The 6,000-nt window shown below is 47.1% G+C and overlaps 1 protein-coding gene across 1 annotated transcript in view; it reads right to left on the reverse strand.

Moving 5' to 3' along the window:
* The window catches only part of NEXMIF (neurite extension and migration factor), a 205,360-nt gene extending 202,699 nt beyond the window's left edge, over positions 1-2,661 (reverse strand). The window contains exon 1 of the mRNA XM_003936861.3: positions 1,784-2,661. The gene's annotated coding sequence lies outside the window, so the exon portion shown is untranslated. The remainder of the gene's footprint in view (positions 1-1,783) is intronic.
* Between the last annotated feature and the right edge of the window lie 3,339 nt (positions 2,662-6,000).

The following is a 6,000-nucleotide window of genomic DNA, read 5'->3' on the forward strand; positions in this document are numbered from 1 at the left end:
AAATGCTGTTTGCAAAAACAAGAGGTTCATTTTGACCTCCTAGGTTAAGCAGTGTGGGGACTATGAAACACACCGGGGAAGAGAGGGAAATACCATCACCACACCAAGTAAATTTTTGACCTAGTAAGCAAATACGTTTTTGTTGTTACTGCTGGGTAAAATGTACGTCTTCCAAAAATTAGACACTGTAATAAAAATGTACCAGCCCAAATTTAAATTGCTCACTAGACAGATGGTTAATTATATTCACAGCCACATATTTCACTGAGATAGAGTTTCAGACACTCAGCCAGTTTTATTTGATTAGCCGGTTTCCCAGTTAATATGTAAAATGACAGTTACTTAGGACTTTTTTGTTCCCTTCTAAAAATATTTTTTTCAATAAGTGTAAATTCTCCACAGCCATAAGAACGTCACTGCTGTAAATAAAACGTTTGGTCATATGTTATCTCATGCATAAAAGATGTAAGGGAGATTCACCCCCCAAAACACAAATGGTCGTAAGGAGTTCAGGGAAGACCATTAGAGCACCTTTTCTCACCAAGCAAAATATTCCAGGAACTCCTCCACCAAAAACAACCAAGGATATATTCAAATCCCGGGATTAGAGTGCTTTAGACATTTTATAAAAACAGCCCTGCAAGCCCTACAACACAAATCATGTCTTTTCAGATAACAGTCTAGAAAATGCAACATTAGAAAAAGGCCACATCGCTAAGTGTAGTGCTGTGCACAGAATTCAACAATATGCTGGGAACCAAAACCCAGAAGCAAAATATGAGACCACTTATTGCAAAATGCAACCAGAAGCTTAACAAAAATCAAGAGTGCTGTTGTCGAAATGTGGATGCCAATTTTTTTTTTTTTTTTTTTTTTTTTTTTTTTTTTTTTTAACTTCGAAAAAGACAGAAAACCTTGCGCGGGTGATTCGGTCCCTCACGAATCAGACAGACAGAAGCAGTCATGCTGAAATCGCTGAATTCCTCAGCGGAACGGCGCCAACTCAGCGGCGCGGTTTCCACACTTTCCTGGAGCGGATCTCCGCTCCCGGCGCCGGCTCACTGCCTTCCCGCCCTGCAGGGTGTACAACATGCGAGCCGACGTGTTCTGCGGGGCGCGGCAGAGAGAAGTGCCAGAAGCCACACAGGAAAGCGTCAATTTGACAGCCACCGAGAGCGGGAAGGGGCCACCAGCCAGTTTCAGCAAAGGTGATGAGCTGGGCGAGGCTCAGTCTGGCCCCCAACTTAAACCTGTCCGCAGCCTCGGCCGAGTGGCGCGTGTCCTGGGGGTGCTCTGTAGTCACCACCGCCGCCCGGCTTCGCACCTTTGCGGCTTTGGTCTGAGCACCCGGCCTCGGCCGCCGCGTGGGTTTTCCCGCTCTCGCCAAAGCGTGCCATGCCCATGCCCCATTCCCTGGCCAGGCTCTACCCTGCACCAATCCGAAAGGAAGCGGCACTCTGCCGGGCTATGTGCGTATAAACGCTGCGGCTCCGGTCCGCTCGCTTCCCCTCCCCCCGCAGTCCCCTTCCTACGGCGCAAGCACAGAGGCCTTTCCTAGATTGCAGTGCCTGTCACGGCGAGCCGGGATCTCTCGCCCTCGCGGCCTTGTTACCTCATACACAGACGCACACATTCGCACACAAACGTCCTCTCTTCCGTTTTCCCTTCCTTCTCTTCTTGTTCGACTTCCCCCAATTCGTTCCATCCCCTGCCGCCGCCACCCCTAGCCAGCCAGGGAGCCGGCGAGAAGGCCAGGGGGCTTTATGGCAGCGCTCGTACTCACCTCACAGGCCGACTCCTGAGGCGCACGTCGCTGGCGGGCTCAGGCAGCAGGCGCTGTAGCTAGCGCGGTCGCAGTCAAGGCTGGGCTGTCGCCGTCGCCTCAGCTGTTCGAGCTGTCTTCGCCGCCACCGCCGCTGCTACTGCTACTGCTGCCGCCGCCGCCGCCGCCTCTGCCTCAGCTCCATGCGCAGGGCCCGCCAGGTGGACGCGCCTCTCCCCTCGCTCGCTCCCTCAGGCTCCGCCGCCGCCACGCTAGATGGAGTCAGAGCTGTTGGGCTCTGGCCCTGAAACTCAGAGCTTCCGCGGCTGCCCGGCTGCTCTAAGGGTCCCTGTTTCGCCTGCACTACCTCTCGCCCCGGCTGGAGCTACCTAGCGAGAGGGCTGCGCGCGCGGCGCCTGGAGCCCGCTCTGTGTGGTGGCTGCGGCCGTCCGCGAGAGGGAGAGAGGAGGGCGGCTGCTACTGTCGCTATAGCTGTAAAAGCTATTGCTAAATGCTGCTACTGCCGCTAATGCTACTGCTGTGGCGGCGGCGGCGGCGGCTGCTGCTGCTGATGCTACTGCTTTTCCTTCCCAGGTTCTTCCCCTGCCTCGTTCCCCCTCCTCCCCCTACCGCCTCCTCCTCCTACTCCTCCTCCTCTTTCTCCTCCTCCTCCCTCTTCTCCTCCCTCTGCCGCTTTTCTCAGAGCCTCTGCAGGCACTGCCTAGTCCCCTCTTCTCTCAGAGCTGTCTCTGCCCATTCAGAAAGGTGCCCAGAGTGGGGCTGCCTCTGCTGCCACCATCGCTATTGCCCCTGCCATTGTTTCCTCCAACACCAACACGGCTGTTCTTGCTGGACGCCTTCCCCCCTCTACCCTCCTTCCCCACCACAGCCCTCCCTTTCCCTCTCGCTCTCCTTGCCCTCTCTAAGGTCCCTTCCTTATGTGCTCCCCCCAACTCTGTCCGTCTGTCTCTTCCTCCCCTTAAGCATCCGGGAGCGCGCACTGCGCGGCCACCTGTCATAAAGGGCGCGCACCCCCCTTCCCCACTTCCACCCCGCCCCCCACTCGCGTTCCTGCTGCCCTTCCAATTCACCACGCCACTGGTGCGTTTTTCCCCTGGCAAACACGCAACCGGACACCACTCTCCCAAGCCGTTTGGGGCAGTTGTGTGTGCGGAGAGGGGTACTCTGAAGTTTGGGGAAGAATATTTGAATGGCTTCATCCACCAAGCCACTAACCATTCAACCTCTACCTACTCTTAACTTCAGGGCCTGGGCCCCCAGGAACGTGGGTCCTGTTTGAAGCGTTGGATGAAGGCACACAATTGGGGAGGGATGTTTGGGGAATAAAGGAAAGAAGGAAAATTGAATATGGCTAAGAAGGAAAACAGATCTGCCTGATGACTGTCATTGAAAAATCTCTCAGGTGGTCATTTTCCTTCAGACGTCCTGGGAACTCAACAGTAAGCAGCAAAATGATTGCAGAGCAACTCAGGAGGAACCATTTAGTACTTCTGGAGCCCTGGGTGCAAGGTTGGGCCTGAGCCTTGGGAGTTGTCACCACTAGGAGCTAAGGCAAGAGATGAAAATGTTGGTACTAGAACAGAAGGGGTAAAACTAGCTACTTTGTGTGTGCTTCCTCCAATATCATTGTCAAAGCACAGCTTCTCGAGTCAGCCAGGGCCCAATTTCAGATTTCTCTGCTGCCACAGCTATGGTCTCATATGGCTACCAGGGCTTAGGCTTTGAGATCCGATATGTGCAACTTCTCACCATCATTTGTCGTACAACCCCTCCCCAGAAACAGCACAGAGGTATATTTTCTTTTCCCTGGAAAAGTACTGGAGACAAATGTTCCAGATATCCCATTGACAATAAGGTCTGGGTCACTTTACCAAGTTTGAGGCTATCTACCATGGGTCTTTCATTCCTGGACCATAAAGTGTCTGTATGGCTTTTACAGCTCCTCATCTCTGTGCCTTTGTTTCTGTCATTCCACTTGCTTAAAACACTTTTGTTATTTCTCCCTCTCATTTTATTTCTATGAAACTCATCCACAAGTGGTATCTCAGCCTGAAATAATCACACTTATTGAGTCCTTACTATATGCCAGACACTGTGCTAAGCAATCTACACTAATTATTTAATCTTCACAACAAACACAATTTTACTATGTCAATTTTACAAGTGAGAAAATTAAGTCATAAGGAAGTCAGGTATATGGTCCTGAGAATAGGGATATCTTATTTGTCTTGTATTTGTGAGACACTGTGCAAATATATTTGCATCTTTCAGGCACTGGAATAAATAAAAAGACAAATAAAATTTGGCTTCTGCTCTCAAAAACAAAAACAAAGAAAGAAGCAAAAAAGGTTAACCATGCAAAATGCCACCCATCTTTTGGCTGGATCTCAATGTCCAGAATGAATTGTTCTTTTTCCGTTGTCAGAAAGCACATGGTTTTCATCTGTATTAACCACATATGCTATTCTTCCTTCATAAAGTTAATTGATTACTAGTTACCAGTTATAATTTTTGTCAATGCCCTCCAGCCAAAAACTACCAGAAACACAACTGTAGTTGAACAATTTGGGTTTACTGCTTGTTAGAGTGAGGGAAAGCACACACTATGGCTGTTATGGGCTGATTTGCCTTTCCGCAAAAATTCATATGTTGATGCTCTGACTATTCCCAGTAACCCAGAATGTGGCAGTGTTTGGAGACAGGGCCTTTAAAGAGGCAACTAAATTAAAATAAGGCCCTGAGGATGGGCCCTAATCTAATATGACTGAGATCCTTGTAAGAAGAGAAAATTAGGACACAGACAACACAAAAAGACCAACTGCAAGCTAAGGAGATGGTGATCTCAGGAGAAACAAGACCTATTAACACCTTGATCTTGGATTCTTAACCTCCAGAACTGTGAGAAAATAAATTTCAGTTGTTTTAATCACTTAGTCTGTAATATTTTGTTATCGCAGCCAGAGCAAACTAAAAAAACAGGAGTGGGATATCTCAGATAAAGGGTGGTAAAAAGCATTTATTATAGGATTTGGGTTTTGGTTGGATAATTGGGGGAGAGTTTAAGAAAATGGGAATTAATTATATATTGAATGCTGTCAGAAAGCAAGGGCAATTCTATGACTGGGCATCTTAATCAATCTTATCTATAGGGAGGTAGACTAAAGTGGAGATAAATCTTTTGTGGGGGTTTTTATCTGTCCTTAGACAAAATTATGAAGGGGTCTTGTTCTGTTTCATTTTGTCATGTTTTCAGTGTAACATTGTCTGATGTCAGTATTTCGTAAGAGTGCTTATGTCCATCAGGAGACCAGCCATGGTCTACCTGTGAGTGCCAGGTCATCTTCCAGATGGCTTTTCTTCTTCTTTCAGACAGGTTTAAGTGTGACTACTTAACAATATCCATTAGTTGTGTGACTTTGGGCAAATTACTTTACTTGTCTGTACTTCATTTTCCTCATTTATGTTAATAATTGAGAAAAATTGTATTAACCACAGGTTTGTTGTGGGAACTAAATGAAGGAATAAATATAATGTCCTGAGAATAGTGCTTGGCACATAGGCAGCGTTCACTTAATGTGAGTTATTATTCATGTCTGTTTTCTCCAAGAGACCATATAGCTTAAATTGCATATTATTATTGTTATATATTGGTATGTTTTCCTTTGTTAGACCATTAGTTCCTTGAGGGCAGTGACAATGTGTACTGTCATAGTGATAATAGCTAACTTTTACTGAATATTTTCAATGGGCAGGCACAGATATTAACTGTAGTTACTCCCTAAAAACTTTTGCGGGCCCATCCCTACCTTTAGACTAGCCTTGGCATCCTCTTTGTGCTCCCATAGCATTAGTGTTTACTGCAATAATTACACTTAGTATATGATATTGACATTGTCTGATTATGTGTTTTCTTCCCTTTCTAGAGTGTTCACTTATGGAGAGTAGAGCAGATACTTTCAACTCTGATGCCCATATCTGAGCACAGTGCCTAGCACAACAGAAGCACTCAATATAAAAACACAAATAGGATGTAAAACACTGATTGGATTCAGTACATTCCTTGCTTCATCTAGAGTGGTACTAAAGTCAGGCCTCTCTTAGCCTCCATCATCCCTTTCCCTGGGGTCTTATTGATTAAAAACGTAACAAAGACTCTCTTTTAGAGTGGTCCTCCCTCTAAGGCAGATCTAAAGAAGAGAATCACTGTGAGACTTCAA

Source organism: Saimiri boliviensis, chromosome X, assembly GCF_048565385.1.
Source record: "Saimiri boliviensis isolate mSaiBol1 chromosome X, mSaiBol1.pri, whole genome shotgun sequence".
Lineage (NCBI taxonomy): Eukaryota > Metazoa > Chordata > Mammalia > Primates > Cebidae > Saimiri > Saimiri boliviensis.